General features: G+C 34.2%; 2 long non-coding RNA genes across 3 annotated transcripts; one reads left to right on the forward strand and one right to left on the reverse strand.

The window, feature by feature from the left end:
- Positions 1 to 648: 648 nt before the first annotated feature.
- On the reverse strand, positions 649 to 3,608 carry LOC147657190 (uncharacterized). The gene is made up of 2 exons (XR_015293054.1): positions 3,412 to 3,608; positions 649 to 1,031 (listed from the first exon to the last, which is right to left on the reverse strand). It is a non-coding gene; the product is annotated as an uncharacterized LOC147657190 (long non-coding RNA).
- A 215-nt stretch (positions 3,609 to 3,823) lies between these two features.
- LOC116414433 (uncharacterized) lies at positions 3,824 to 7,177 on the forward strand. 2 transcript variants are annotated; one of them, XR_015293042.1, is made up of 5 exons: positions 3,824 to 4,617; positions 4,697 to 5,158; positions 5,511 to 5,961; positions 6,079 to 6,231; positions 6,507 to 7,177. It is a non-coding gene; the product is annotated as an uncharacterized LOC116414433 (long non-coding RNA). The 2 variants fall into 2 exon arrangements; XR_015293043.1 differs by having other exon boundaries at positions 3,829 to 4,617; positions 5,056 to 5,158.
- The last annotated feature ends 9,886 nt before the right edge of the window (positions 7,178 to 17,063 follow it).

A 17,063-nucleotide genomic window follows, 5' to 3' on the forward strand; every position in this document is an offset into this window, starting at 1 on the left:
ATGTGCAATCGCATTTTTATCGAGATTGATTTAAAATTTAAAATCTAATTGGACAGATCGAACGAATTTCTATCCGTTATTTCATCGCGCGAGACGCAAGAAAGTGTGTGTTAATTCGCGTTAAATCGAAATCACGTAACAGTTGGCCGAATGATGGAAACCGAGTTGAAACGGCGTTTTATTGACTCTCGATTTCGATTGTTTATCAGGGACTCGTAAATTATCATGAAATTCTTAATACCGCGAGATATTACTTTCTGCCGCGGCTATTCGAGTTATTTGCGAAAAGAATAATATGACGGATGAATTAATCGCCATTAAGGGAAATACGAGTGAACTTTCTAGTCTTCTAATCGACCAAATTCAAGAACAGCTTAAACCAAAGTTTGCAGGATCCGATCCTTCCTGAAACTTGCCAAACCTTGAACAAGTTCGTGATTTCTAATTACCGTGTTTCTAACCACTGTATCGCAAAATTACACCCTCGTCAATCCGAATTTCCGATCTTTCCGCCAATCAATTTGATATTACATTTATAACGTTAAACATCTTTCCAAGGATCGACAAGTTTTTTTCAAAATATTAATTCCAATATTCCAATTTAGGAGAAAAATTTCACACTCTCATCATCGGAAAAATAATATTGAATTTCATTATAACAATATAATATATTATATTTCATTACATCAATATAATATATATTTAAAAAGAACGTTTGGAGGACAGTAATATTTTCAATACAGTTTGGACGAGTCGAGGATCAAAACAATTTTCACCTTGAAATAACCGCTGCGGTGACGAGATGGCTAATCGACTAAGGGATCGAGTTCGTCTGACCCACTTGATCACTACAGATCCCGTTAGTTGGCATCGAGTCGACACTCTTCGTACAACACGCGTTCTTCTCGCCTCGAACAGCCGGAGAAAATGTCCGCGAAAGAAAATGGAATCGTCTCGATTCGTTCGAAGGCTATCGTGCTCGATTTATAGCAACTTCCTCACTAATGTGTTTAATCTCGATTGAAATTATTCTGAGTAAAAGAAAAAAGGATGGAATTTTTTAATTACGTAGTAGCGTAATATTTTGTTTTACGAATCATCGATCGAAGAATTGTTATGTATCTTATTTATTTCTATCGCGTAACACTGGAAAATATAGAGTTAAATGTAGAGATAAATATAGAGTTAAATAAAGAAAATATAGAGATCGTTTATTGAATTTTAAATTCAATTTTCTTTTTAAAAAGAATTTATCTTCTTTTCCTATCACTTGCCACATTTAATATTCAATTTTATTCGTGAAGCAAGTCCTTCGTATTATAAAATTTTACTTTTAATGTATTCTCTCTACAATTTAATGAAACAATTTCACAATATATTCTGAATAAAAAAAAGAAAGAAAGTCTCTCTCTAAAGTTCCAAGGAGATTTACTTACTTAACTCGTTTAAGTCTGTGCGTAACGATTGAATTCCTAAATCCATGAAAACTCGTATCGCGTAATTTGCAGCGATCTATTGCAACATGCCTCGAAGAAAAGTTGAACTTTCGTGCTAAGTATACGCGATGTTTTATTTTTATGCGCAAGATGACGCAGAAATGGCGACACAAATGCTTCGATAATTTGCGCGATTTATGAAGATAAAAAAATATGAATCTTTATTTATTTACGAAAACCTGAATTCTAAATTTAAATGTTGGCAAACCGAGTGACGTCTTGCAATTTTTTTTCTTTTTTTTTTTTGGACGACCAGAAAGTTCGACACCAAGAAAGAAAGAGGAAAAAATCTATTTAATAATTTATACGAAACGATTATTGGATTACTGATAAGTCGTAAATCGAATTTTTCTTCATTTTGTATATTCTTAAGAAACGTTAAAAAGGTGAGGAAAAAATGGTTTCCTACTATGAATAACAAACGAACACCGACCGGTATATTATTACCTATTTGAACGCGAGTAGAAGAAATAACACAAAAGAGGAAAGTCGAGCGGAACGATTGTGCGCGCTCATTCTTCTCTCGAAAGGGGTATGGACGATTGCAGGGCAAAAGGAAGAAGATCGAAATCCCGCGGGTGGTTTACCGCGTTCAGGATATATCCCAATGCCGTGAAACGATTGCGAGAACGTAAAATATTTATGACGATTGGCCGCGACCGTGGCTCCAGGTTTTTTTTTTTTTACAATCCAGATTGTAATAAAAAGCCCTCCAGCGAGGAGGATGGAAGTGTGCAGAGCATCCTGGAAAAAGAAAAATCAACAGTTCGGTCGTTTGAACAGCAACAGGTCGAGCAACGATACAAATGACTATGGAAGTCTGTTCGCAGGTCTGTTCGAGCCACCTCGATCAATTTCTATTCTTCCCTTCTTCCTTTTCTCATCCTCACTGCCTTCACCGACTTCTTTCATCGAACCGTTGTACTTTTCCACGACAATTAATTTGTCTTCCCGAATTTCTCCATCGTCGAGTATTTCTTGTGAAAGAGATTCTACGAGCTTATTTAAAATTTACTCGGGTTGTTATTAAATTAAATTAGATAAAGTTATCGACAGAATTTTTGTTTGTGTCTGAAACAATGAGTAATGACATCTTGTATCCTGATGATTGGAAGAACAAGTATTTTGTTCGTTAATATCGTGTATAAATCGAATATGATGCGAATTTAATTAACTAAGTTTAATTTAGTAATTAACTAGTTTAATGCAAATTTCTAACAACCGTAACATCAAAGCAAAATTGACGAGACTCGTGATGACCTCCGAGACATCCCCAGAAACATCTCAAATAGAATTTTGATCACACGAGGGACGCATCCCCGTGACAACGTTTCCAATAACAACTTTGATTCCCTTAGATGTCTGCTCGACGCCATTTCCGACGTCGCAACAACCACCATAAGCTCTATAGCGGTCAGAACTATGGGATGAACAATCCCTAGCTATAATCTCTTTTACTACACCACACCCTTTTGCTGGCCGAAATTCTATTTGTGCAAATGTTTGCCTGCTTTGAAACAAACAAAGTAAAACATGTTTGCAAGAGAATTCTGTCGTATGGTAATGATACGATCCAGTATACAACAAAATAAAATTTTGTATACGCGAATATATGACAGAATTACAATGCAATGAGCACGCAAGACGAAATAAAAACTTTTAATAATCTAAAAGTAGATTATTTTGTCCAAAAGTTTTGTATCTTTCTTTAGTTTGGAATTTTAATTTAAATTCATATGAACATTTATTCCTTTTTAAAAAATTTGTTTTTCTGCAATGAAATACGTATTGTATTTGAGTAATACTTTCAACGTAATGTATAATATACAATACAATCGCTCGTTAAAATGATAAATAAAAATATTATTCAATCTGCGAGATTAAATTTTAAAACGGAATAATCGACATGACATACCAATGGGTTACATGGTCGCATATTTCTGATCCAGACATGGTAGTAAATCATCAGTAAGAGACAGCTATGTATATTTCAGCATCAATTTTCCATATCGATAAATATTATGTTTAAGAGAAAAACATATCTGTTTGAAACAAAAAAAGAAAAAAAAATAAGGAAATAAATATCTTATGTTTTTTTAAAAAAAAGACAACAGAATCAAAATAACCTAACTTAATTTAACGCGTTATATGGGAACGGTGTATTTTTCGTCGCATTATAAAGAAATATCATGCATTGGAATGCATTGTATAAACATAAATTTCGAATTAAAACTAATGTATCAAAATAGATAACGAAGATAATAATTGAAAAAAAAAATAATGCCGTAAATTTCTCTTTTCATCGATCAATCTTCCAGTATTATCTCAGTGGTAGCGAGTAAGTATTGTCGAATTATCGTTCAGTCGATGCAGGAATGGCAGAAACGCGCGCGAATAATGCGCTTGCGTCACGCGAATTTCAGACAAAACAACCGGCGCAACGAAAAGTTACCGTCGCGACCATGCCCGTTCTAAATATAAAATGGGTGTCCGTTGACCGAAAGAAAAATGGTCGACGATACGACGATACCACTTCTATCCGTTCGTTCTTCCAAGATTGAATGCCCATGGTCGACCTATTTGCCGGACAGTCCTCGTGCCACGAGAGAACGAATATGCAGCGATGCTATTTAATCCGACGGTTTATTTAATCCACCAACATTATCCACTAGCGTGCAGGAACTTGCTATGGCGCGCGTGTGCTCGCGTGTGTCCGGTAAATATAGACGCTCCACTTGGCACCAGAAAAGATCAAGGTGTCATAGAAACGACGCCGTTATGTCGATCTGTGCGTGACTTCATTCTAGTTCCGCCTGGGGAATTTTACATTTGCGCAAAGGGATATTTTTGGTAATCATAGTACACATCGATTGCAGTAGTATATATCGATATGTCAATATTAAACATGGCAGATTTCGATGAATTAATAACCTGTACGATCGGTTTAGTTAATTTCAATTAATCTTTCAATTTCATTGATATTCAATTTTAAAGGAATTAATAAAAGTGCAAATTTATCATTTATAAAAAGTGAAACCCGAAGAAAATATTAATTGGTATATTTTATAAGACAACATGTTTATGTCTATTGGAGAATAAATCAATGGCATTCTATTCTCAGGTATAATTTATAATTGGAAAAATATTCTAAATTTCGTGAATATATTAATAAAAATTTTCTTAAATTCGAATATATTCAGAGAGGAAAATAGCAAATTGATATTTTACAATTCGACAAACATTAATCGTCAATGTTAGTTTATATTTGAACTCGCTTAATCATCTTACTCGTGTGATATTTTATAATTGAAAAATTTGACATTTTTAAAAGTATTCTCATGACATACATTTCTCCAATTTTAAAATTATTCCATATCATTATTGCAAAAAGATAAATTAAATTAAGGAACGGAAATATCGACGAAAGTTTCATATAAAATAGCAAGGAGATCAATTCTTTCCCAATTAATATTCAACACCAAACGTAATTGAATGGTGCACGAACATTTCTCTATGCTTTGTATTTATATTTCAATCGAAGAAATTCATTCGATTTTAGAACGAAGAGAAAAATCTGAAAATGTTATTCGATTTTACAAAAGTCTATCAATTAGCTGAAATACCATTCGATGGAATTGTTAACTTTTTGATGTAATACACAGGTAATTGATTTAATTCATTTTGAGATATGAATTATTTATATCGAAAATACGACAAATAAAACCGGATAAAGTTGATGTGAATTATAAAATTCGTTATAGTAAATTTAATTAAAAAAAGAAAATTTGAAATTACGATTTAAGGTTATGTATACCATTAAGTAAATATATTGCGTATCGAAATCAAAATTAAATTTTACTTATATAATAATGTTTTTTAATTTTAATTTATATTTATCGTACGATTTCATTAAAAAAAAAAAACAAAAATTTGCTTTCGTTTCGCGCAATGTTTTTTAATTAAAAATCAAATATAGAAAATAACAAATTATAAAATTATATAATTATATTTCAGTAATTGCACGGACATGGAAATTTAAAAAATTTGGAACAAGTGTCACGATTTGTATTTACCAAAATGCAAAAATAGAAAAAGCATCGGCTTCTTGTCCACACTGTCGAGCTGCAGTTTCAGATAAATCCATGTAAATCGCAAACATCCGCCATGCTATGTCACTGTTCCGATATTTCGACCGAATTCCAAAAGCGACAGCTGCGATCGACGTAAATCTTCGACGCAATCGGCTCTTCCTATTTCTAATGCACCGAACACATTTTTTCAGATACCTTTGGACTTCATCGCGATTTGCGCGTGCAATTTCTAATAAGTATAACTAAAGTGTCAACTTTTTGAATCATCGTGAATTGCCGCTTCCTCCTTTCCATTGTAAAATGATTTTTACTTCCCAATCCGATAACACTGAGATCTTCGAGATGAATATTTGGAATTGATAAAACGTAAACAGGTAAAATTAATGTAATAAAATTAATATATCGAACGAATTAAATTATGCTTTAAATACTTAAACTGGAGTAGAAAAAAATTAAAATTAATGAGAAAAAATGGTTTTGCATTAATAAAGGATACGGAGGATAAACAGAATTGAACGTGAGGCAATTTAGAAGTCATGGAAGAGCAACGATTCGGGAATATGGACTGAACAAATCCGCATTTCGTATAATCAATTACAAGCCAATATAAAAAGTAATCTGGACGAAGATTATATTTCATCCAGGTTTATTTTATTTTTTTCGAACAGTTTGTTAGCGATAGCATTTCACCCGCGTAATTGAAAAAGGTGCATTGTTGTGCACGGTGTTCTGAACACGTTTAATTACTTCAACTCCTTTACAATTTTGGCTTAAGTTTTAAAATTCCGTGCTAAAAAAAAAAAAAAAGAAAGAAACAGTAGTTTCAAGCGATAAAAATTTGTTCAAACTGTTCATTTCAATTTTTCTATCATGCTATTTTTTCTTTTTCACAATATAATGAGTCGCATATATATTTCAGATATTTGAACAAGTGCATATTAAAAAGAGAAACTATCGACTTTTTCTCGTATCCTTTTTAATAAAACGTTTCTTTTTTTTAAACGTACACAGCAATTTTCAAAAAAGAAATACTACAAACGCATCGGAAACTTTCTAAACAAAAAGTTCATTTGGAAACGGAGCACACATTCCAAACCTATCTCGATCAATCGGTTCATCAACGTCAACGTTTCACGGACAAAATCGGAACGAAAGGTCGCCGCGTGTCGAAGCTACTGGTGAATGCGAGAAATGCATCGAAGCTTAAAAAAAAAAAGAAAAAAAGAATCGTTTGAGAATGGCCGCGGCAAATTGTAGTCATCTTTAATGCACCGTCACGCATTCCATCGCGAGAAAAGAATGTCGAGGAACCGTTCGCGATCAATTTTGCTATTTAATGTATTTCGTTTCGATGCATCTGGCAAGAAGAATCTTCCTTCAAAGGAAAAGAAAATAAACATCATCGTGCATGGAAACCGCTTCATTTATCGAAGATAAAAATCACTTTATTTATTTATAAATTTGAGAAGATTGATTCTAAATGTCGAAACAAATATAAAAATTGAAATTTAATTATTAAATTATATGCAATTTAATTTTGTAAATTGAATCTTCATCACTCAACTTGATATATAAATACGTTTCAACTAACATTTCTGCATATCAATTTTCATTTTATTTGTTTTATCTCATAAGAATGAGTATTTAAATTTAAATTTGATTTGCAAAGATAGATTAAGATATATTTTAATAGGAAGGAAGTTGGTAAATAAATTTATTTAGTGCGTGAAAGTTTTCAAAAGTAGAAGGAAATATATAAAAATTAGAGACTTATATTCGACTGTATTTCTTTTTCCATCTTATCTATGAGGATTTTTTTCCTCGTTCACAAAACAAGGGATGAAATTTTCTGCTCGAGCGCCGTCTGAAGTGGAGGACGATAGCTTGAAGTGGAGAACAATAGCTTAAAGTGAAACTTTAATATGATTTCTTAGGGACAAACGAGGAAATTGAGTTTTTTAAGTGTGTATCTTCGGTGTGGTCGATAGAAAGTTGTTGATTCGTCCGCGTTTCCTTTTGTCCTGCTTCAGATTTATCCCGATTTCTTATGTTTTCTTCCTTAAATAGATTTTCCTCAAAATACAATTTGTTTTAACGCGAGATTCAGTTGAAAGAAAAAATCTTTTTTCTTTGAGTAAAAAAATTTTTGATATATATATATATATATATGTTTGTAATATTTATATTTACATGCCAATGAAAAGAAATATGTATGACAAATAGAAAACAAAATATGTTATTTACAAATTATCTTTTCACTATGAGTAAGGATAATTATACAAAATTTTATATATTAAATATTGTCAACACTTTGAGAATCAGAAATGAAATATGGTGAATATATATTTATAAAAAGCAATAAGTATTTTATATCAAAGGATTATTTGCAAAGCTTAAAATTTATTGATTATGAAAAGAAATTGATTATAAAAATTTATAAATGGAATCCTTATATTCATCACCAAAATATATCTTTCTGCATGATTCATTACATTTACGACTTCTCCATGTAAATTAAATCTCTATTTAAACTTTCATTTGAATTTCGATTCGATACTGAAAACCTCTTATTCCTTTTTTTTGTTAATTCTTGTTAAAAAAAAAATTGACTTTATATTCTAATCCATGTCTCATATCAGAACACTTAATAATTTTAATAACAAAAGAATAATTATTTCCTGAATTATCCTCTCTTAATTTTTCGCATCAACCAAAGAAAAAGAAAAATAATCACGCACAATTGAAAAAATCAATCGTTTCTAGATTTAAAATTCAATCAATGGTCATCGAACAATGATCGAATCGCTTGCTATGACATTGAAATGAAACTAGAGAGATAGAAACGAAGAAAAATCCGTTCCAGCTACAAAGACGGATCATATTCACATCCAGCCCGTATTCCTTACGTAAGCGTACACGCGCACGGATGGCCTGGTTCCAGAAGCTGAGGCTAATTGCACGTGATAAATCGTCCCTTCCCGCGTGTCTCCAGCCTCTGTTCCGTTGAAACGAGGCGGGTTCCTGCGGTAATTCCCCTCAGCCGGCCACCACTACCACCACCAGTTCCGTTCTATTTCGTTCCATGCCGTTCCCATGTCCGCAAAACATCCGGCTGCTCATTATGGCCCCCGCATCGCCGCCGTGAGATTCAATTACGCCCTCGACTCCTCTTTACGCGCGTTCCGCATGCCGCGACACGCGCGCTCCGCCTCTCCTCTCAAACTTGTGCGACGTTTTGGAATTTCGGCGCGGTTTCCACACGCTCGAAGGGCTCCCCTTCCCCCATCGAGATTGGCCCGAGAACCTATGTGTTTGCGTCCGAAGCAATGTTAACTGCATTGCTAGTTAACTGCTAGGCGCTGACTATTGGAGAACAGTGTCTTCCACGAGAGTCTCAATGATGATCGTGTTCGATGGTCTATTACAATTAACTGATCATCGTATGTTGAATTTCGACGCGATCGTCATCAGAATTTATTTTGTAAGTGGTTAGAGAAGTAATCATCTTAACTCGAATCCCTTATTGGCTAATTGGGACGGGCCTAGTTCTTGGTGGGGCGTGCCAATGACCAATAACGTCGCGAGCAGTGCTCGAATCGCGATATAGTCCAAGGACAAAAAAATTCCATGCCTGGACGGTTACTTGTACACAACTTACAGACGAACAAGTGTCTTCCTAATACCTTGACAAAGAGTGGTGTTAGCGTGCAAAATCATTGATGCTATTCGAGAATCGACTCAGGCAGACCGGGCTCAAAACAGAACAAAAGAGTCACTCTTTGTTTAGATCTATTAGCGGCCATGGAAACGGAAAGAACCTTCACGGAACAAGTGTCTGTTTACAATCTCGCGAGCCATAGGAACATTATGGAATTCTTGAACAAGGATCAGGTTCATCAGGTGGAGAGGAAGAAAAATACGAATTTTTTATAAATTTGGAGATTGCAGATTTATTCGTAGAGGAAAGTGGAAAATATGTTATTGCTATTTGTTTTCTTGTGATCGAATTTTAAATCGAGTTCGTATAATTCTGTACAAGTAACAAAAATATTGCACAGTGGAAACGCGTACAATATTGAATTCATGCGAAGTTGTTTAATAGTTTGAATATCGACAAATGTTGTTTATTTTCGAAACGTTTTCTCGCGCCACTTATCACTATTCATACCTTCGACGAAAATAATATCATTTAATCCTCGTAAAACCGGATGCTCGTTTTACCGTGCGAATGAACGTAACTCAAGGTAACCTAAAACCGTCGCGACACTAATTCAAAATTACATTACATTGGGAAAGGTCGTTCTAATTGTAAATTTAGCTTTATCACCAAACGGCATCGAATTTATCCCTCGAAATAATTCCTTTGAAACCTTGACGAATCGAGCATTGCAATTAATTCGTCGCAATATTTCGATCGATTGTTACATGAAAATGCTACACGAAAGTTCATTGGAAATTTTTCGCGTTCCAATTTTTCTTGCAATAGGTGTCCCCGTGTTCATTGCATTTTCACGGGAAATTCCCCGCATCGTTCGCGTTAACAGACGCCCGTTGTTCGTAAAAATAGCAGGCTGGATTCAATTACTTTGGCCCGCGTCGTCGCATCCGCTTCGGAATTTCAAATTCGATCGAGGAGGACCCGGCTCGAATTTCAATAATGAAACGGTGACATATTTTTCCTTCTTTTTCCCTCCCCCCCCTTGCATTTTCTGCACTTTTCTTGTACATATCGATTGATTTCGAATATGGAAATTAATAGACGAAGAATGTAAAAATGCACTATTTCAAATTTCTTCCTTTTCAGTCCTCCACATTCACGCTTCGCGATGCGTATTGGTGTATCGTATCGGTGTATACAAATTGATTTTACGAAGAATAATGTGACAACAATGACCTGTTTCGCCCTTGAGTTAATTGAATTTATCTCTCGAGTACAATGAGAAGACTCTCTAGATTACTAAATCTACTCTTTTGTGTCCCGAGTATCCTTGCTCGCCAATTTCAATCTGTGCGTCGAACGAGTGCTCGCAAAATAAATCTACCTTTCAAATCTACAGAATTGTCATTTTTCTAATTCGTAATTTTTTTTTTTTATTCAAACGTAATATCTGTCTCTATATCGAGAGAATTAAATCAATAAAATCATTATTTATCGATTATCAAAAGCGTGTATGTTCAAAAATTTTACGTCATAAAACTCATTTTTTTTTTTCTTTCAGACAGATTATATCGAATATCAAATATAAAATCCCGGACAGAGTCTTTGAATTTATCAATCGCAAGAATAACGTTCAAATGTTTAAGTAAAAAGTATCGAATTTATTTTTCATTTTTATTCAATCACCAATTAATTGTTAAACGTTTTATGCCGAATTAAACCAAATTTAAACAAATCTCGTCAAGTATTTTTTTCTTTTTTCCTGATGCACACAAGATTTTTACAAACTTTTTACAAACAAAGTTACAAGCGGTAAGAGAAATCGCATCGCTCATTTCGAATCGATATTCCTGTGAACTTATGAATATTAACATTGCAATTGTATTGTGCAGATGAACGTTTCCCTAACCGCAGCACGAAATAACTGAAGGCGCGATGAGTGTAAAGTGCGGGCAGGAAATTCCTAAGGTGAAAGTCCCGCGATTGCATTGCTTTTTCCAAGAAATAAAGATTAGACGCGGCGTGCCATTTTGATCGTAAATATCGAAAGCGTCATTGTACGTGGTTATGCCGTTTCTCGACATTCCTCGAGGGAGGCCATATTTATTATTAGCCTCGAATATATATATATATATATATATATATATATCGTTTATTTTTATTATTCATATACATACACAAATAATGACACGAGAAATATTTAATTGAAACTTGTATCCCTTTAATATTCAATAATATCGCGGTACTTTAACCTTCCCCTTGCAAACGAGTACTCTTTCAATACTTTGATTCTCAGCAGATGGAGGATGACATTTTCTATATGAAGCAACATTAAATGAATTAAACATTTAATATCATTGAAGATCTTGTGAAAAATCACTGAATATCTTAATTCAATCAATATTCTCAGCGGATGTAGGATATTTTTATATATGAAGCAACATTAAGTGAATTAAACATTTAAATATTAGGAAAGATATGCGTTGACTTGTGAAAATCACTGAATGTCGTCTTGTTAACTTAATTCAATTTCTTTTAACATTTTTAACAGATATTTGGAGGATATTTTTTTATATGTGAAGCAACATTAAGTGAATTAAACATTTAAATATTAGGAAAAATATATGTTAAAAATCTTGTAAAATATTCTCAGCAGATGGAGGATATATGAAGCAACATTAAGTGAATTAAACACCTAAATATTAAGAAAAATATGCATTGACTTGTGAAAATCACTAAATGTCTTAATTTAATTTAATTTTTTCTCAACATTCTCAACAGACATTTTTACATATGAAACAACATTAAGTGAATTAAACATTTAAATATTAAGAAAAATATATGTTAAAAATCTTGTGAAACATTCTCAGCATTAAACACTTAAATATTAGGAAAAATATTCGTTCGAAAATCACTGAATATCGTCTTAACTTGATTCAATTTGAATAACAACAACTCTCAAAATATTTTCTATTTAAAACGAAACATTCGATAATTCGTTGAAATTTGTTTAACTCTTTTACAAAAAAAAAAAAAAAAAATTGATGATGCTCTTCCCCCCCCAGACTTTTTTCCAATTTCAACATTAAACAAACATCGAAAATTCATTCATTTTCGCGATACATATCGGAGAGGAGGAGCGGTGTTGTTTCATGACGGGCAACATTTTATTCGCAGCGTCCGGGTCTGGATCGGTGATAGGAAGGGATCCACTTCCGCCGAGAGCTGTCAGCACTTCACAACTGGCTCAAAGAACCCAAACGCAACCCCCGGCCACGGTGTCCACCCTCCCATTGCCGAGGAGCAATGCCACGCACAGGCAGCCCCTGCCCCTTCACCAATCCACCCCTCAATCGGCCAGACAATCGGAAAACGACATGACCAATTCGCAGGTATTACGAGTCGCCAGCAACGGTGACATTGGAACCGGATCCACGATGTAAGTGCCATGCAAACAAATTTTTTTTTTCCACATAAATGTGCCATTCGAAAAAATTGCGAGTCGAGTTGAATCGAGAAGAAACGATGCAAACACTATTTTTCAATAGATGGGAGGAAAAAAGAAAATTGAATGAATTAAATTAAACGAGAAAAGCTAAATATAGAGCGGAGGAATAATGATTATATATACACTTTTAATTAGGATTGATTAATTTTCTAAATATTTTTTAAATTCCATTTAATATTTACCAAGATTGTGTGTATAATTGTGGCTATTTAACATTCTGCTAACTAAATGCTCCTTAGCGAGGATTTAAAAATTTTTTTTTAAAAAAAAGTCACGTTTTCGAAAGATTTTTCGAAAATTGGAGAACTGCTTACCGTGGACGAATTCGAGCATTCTTGGCTCGGAGGAAGCATCGCGCCCCGGCATTGGAATTCCCCCGGTGACACATTTTTCCCGGCTGTTTCACACGTTAAGGGACTCGAAACTAGCGTATGCTTTCGAACGTCGTCAGCAATTCTAGTCCGATCGTGTTCCCTCCATAATAAAAAAAAACTATTCCGAGCATTCGTGCAGGGGACATGCATAGAAATTGAAATAGAGGGAGGAATAAAATTTTCGACTCGTTTGTTAATAGATATTCGAATCGTTCGATTTTAACTCGAACAACAACGCTACAATTGTAATATCGACAAGAGAAAAGAAGTCGAGTTTCTACGTTTCCCGTGGCGAATATTGAAAAATGTTTCGCATCGTGACAGTTTTATTAATTAAGTAATTTAACCGGGGGAATAAATTTCTTTAATCCCATTCCTAACGTTTTATCTCTTCCGCCGCTTTTGTTCCATTATATTATCCCGTTATATTCAATGATTAATTGTTATCCAGCTACTTGGATACTTTTCACGATACGATATACGCGTTAAAGTGAATTATAAACGAGGCATGACAAATCGAGAGAAAATCTTGTGCAATAAGAAGATTTAGACTCGATTGGAAGAAGAAAATGTGAAAACGTTGCAGGTTGAACAACAACAACGATGGAAAGGACGTGAGGTTAGCATCTCCGGGTGGACACGCTACTCAACGATTGATGAGCCCGGCCGGGGCGTTAAGGATCGTTTCCATGAACGACCATCGAGTCTCCAGCCCTAGCGACAGCGACATACGAGTTCACAGTCCAAGTAAGAAGACATATCCACAATATAAATTAGAAATAATTTACAAAACAATTTGAAAATAACACAAATATAAATTTCTTAAAAATTAGCAAAATCCACTCTATCCAAAATAATAACTTTAAAATCTTAATCCTTCTTCATCCACATTTCCAACACAGTCCTAATTCTAACACAAATAACCATTGAATCCCAAACACTCGTCCAACATTCGCGCAAAGTTCATTCAGTCTCTCTAAATTTACTCACCCCGACCCCACCGTGTCGTAACACGAATATCGTTCGGAATTAAATTACGTTTCAAAGTCTCTTTCCCGAAAATTCTTCGGAAAGTTCGATCCTTGTTCGAACATGAAGGATAAAAAGCAAGTACGAGGAAAGAAGGTAATCGCACAAATTGAATCCGAACTCGAGGAATTAATATCAGAAGAGGGAGGGGAAATTGGGGGGTGAACTCTCTCGAAAAGAGAAGAAGGGTGGAAGCTCGCCGTGGGGTTAATTATTCAGATATCCGCGGGGAAAGGCGCTAGGCGCACAAAGCGACACGAATAATAGAAATCCCACGTACATTGGGGCAAACCGCTAACCTCTTTCGAGGTGCTTTCTCGCTAAAGGATATCAGAGAATTAGAGAAATGGATAGAACGGGACTGCCATTGTCTCGTGAGAAATAAGTTTAATCTTTGGTTAAATTGATTTGTTAATAATAAATTTGTTTCCTTTCTGTCGTTTGTCATGAGAAAAATTGAGGATTTAATTATCTGGTTTTATTCATCAAGCTTTGAGACAGTTTTTTTTTTTCTTCTTACTTTTTAAATTGACGTAATAAATATTATAATACCATGTTGCGGCTGTTGAAATTTTACGTTAATGCACATAAATGTGTATATACGTATATATACTTAATGTATTATCAGATATAACTGAATAATTTATCGAGCAAATATTAGCGAAAATGGTCAATGCTCAAATGCCAATAGCGATTAAGCGATATCGAGTCAATATTTACCTCATATTGAATTTTTGTCTGGGTCAGTTACTGTGCATATAAAGTGCCACTTTCTATATTTCCGTCTACCAGGTTTCACTTACGATTAAAGGAAAAGTCTCTTATCATCGATATTTCTGTCATATATTCACATGTGCTCGTATAAAGTATATTTTTTGTAAGAAATTTTAAGTATCGTGAACTTCGAAATAAATATCACTGCTACTCCATAGAAAAAAAATCTGAAAATAAAATTTTATTTAACTTTCTTTATGTATTCAAAATTAAAAATTTATTTTATTTTAAAAAATCTTCTGATATCTATTGGAGAAATCTAAGAATGAAATATTATTTATAAAAAAAAGAATACCTGAATGATAGTGCATAATAGAACGATACCAAAAAATACGAGAATAAAATATTATTTAATTTTCTTTATTCATGAAAAAAAATTCCTTCATTCCAAAAATGTCCACTTTATGCTACTCTACAAAAAATAAGCGACGGATATAAAACGATTTGAAATTTCTAACCTCTACGCATGACACGATTTAAATAATTCCAAGTGATTTTAAATCTATCATTTGCTTCAAGACAAATCTCATCTCACATGAAAAACGCTTGTTAATCCTTATTTTCGCAATATATTTTACAGTTGAAAGGAAAATGGTGAGCCCAATCGGGAGAGAAGTGGATCGTGGTGGAGGCACGGCTATCAGGCAGAATCAACGAGTATGGGAGTACAACGAGTTGCTGCACAAAAGGGTGAGCGAAAGATTAGTTAATCGCAAGCGGAACCTTCGAGTTGATTGGCATGGCGAAGCATGGAAAGAGAAAGGAATCCAATATAACGACACACAGCTTCTGCTGATCACTAGCTTTTTTCTCACACTCTTCTCTATTCTCCTAGCTTCCATTCTATTCCTTTCCTTCTCCGTGATCGTTTTTTCACCGTTTTTTCACGTTTCACGCGTACGTCACGCAATTAATATCACGCGACAAGCAAACCAAACACGCTCGCACGTTACACGATTTGTCCCAAGGTTCTGTCCTTTCGCGAGTGTACAGTAGTCCGCATTATCGTTCCAGCATGTAAATTCCATTAGTCTAATTAATTAAAACGTTGCCTCGGGTGAGCCGCCGATTTCGCAGCGATGTACGAGTGGAATTAATTACGAATGCGTTTCCGATTTTCGTGACCGCGAGAATGTTCGAGACGATCGAGCTCATACGAGTTCCCTCGTTATCGCGTTCAATTTTGTATTGCTGCGCGACGAATAAGTCGATCGAAACCTTGTTTAGATTATTCCACCGATTCGGTATTGGTTAGTTGCAAAAACCTTGCTGTTGCTTGAAAAGGATTAGGTAAAAATCGAGTAGAATTTTAATTAACCTTGCATTAGAATCCTTTGCTAATGTATTCTAAACATTGTTGCTAATATAAAATAATGTTACTGTATAACTTTGTTTTTAACGTCTAATTGTAGAAACTGAAAATATTTGAAAATATTACGAAAAGATCTCAGTGTATCGTTCAAAAGTAGTATATTATTTAGTATTTATTGTTATAGATGTATGATTTCTGTATATTAGTTATTGTTTAGATTAATTGTTCAGTTATGCACTCTGATAGGTTATCTATTAAGGCGGAAAATGTGGAAACGTTAGAACTGTGGTTTATAGCAAGGGATATTACGGTCATCGTGTTAAAGTTTCACTTTACACGTGGCTGTGGTTTGTCGAGTTATCGACTTTGGTTAGTTCACGTTTGTTTAGACACGTAGATCGATTAGTTGTTAGACTGTTAAACTTCGTATCTGATCGAATAAACATGTTGCTGGTCCAAAGTTACGAATCATCCAATTCAAATATACTAAATTCAATAGATTTAGTAACTTTCAACTTTAATAGAAATAAAAGAATTGTCTCGTAAACAAGGTGTTCACAATTTATTAAAGATCAAAAAGTCACTTCTAAGATTAACCATATTTTCGATATTCATATTCACAGACAACACTGATACGGAAAACTAATGAAACTTTTGCAATTCAAACAGCACAAATCCAACCAAACTTCATCAAAACTGTTCCACTAACTATTGATCACACAGAGCTTTAAACTCGAACTTCAAAATCACTTGCCAAAGAACACATGAACGATGTCGATTAGCCCTAAGTGAATTGTATTAAATTATCACTAGAGGGCTAC

This window comes from Apis florea, unplaced genomic scaffold (assembly GCF_048593485.1).
Source record: "Apis florea isolate Af1SG1 unplaced genomic scaffold, ASM4859348v1 contig_3203_pilon, whole genome shotgun sequence".
NCBI classification, from domain to species: domain Eukaryota; kingdom Metazoa; phylum Arthropoda; class Insecta; order Hymenoptera; family Apidae; genus Apis; species Apis florea.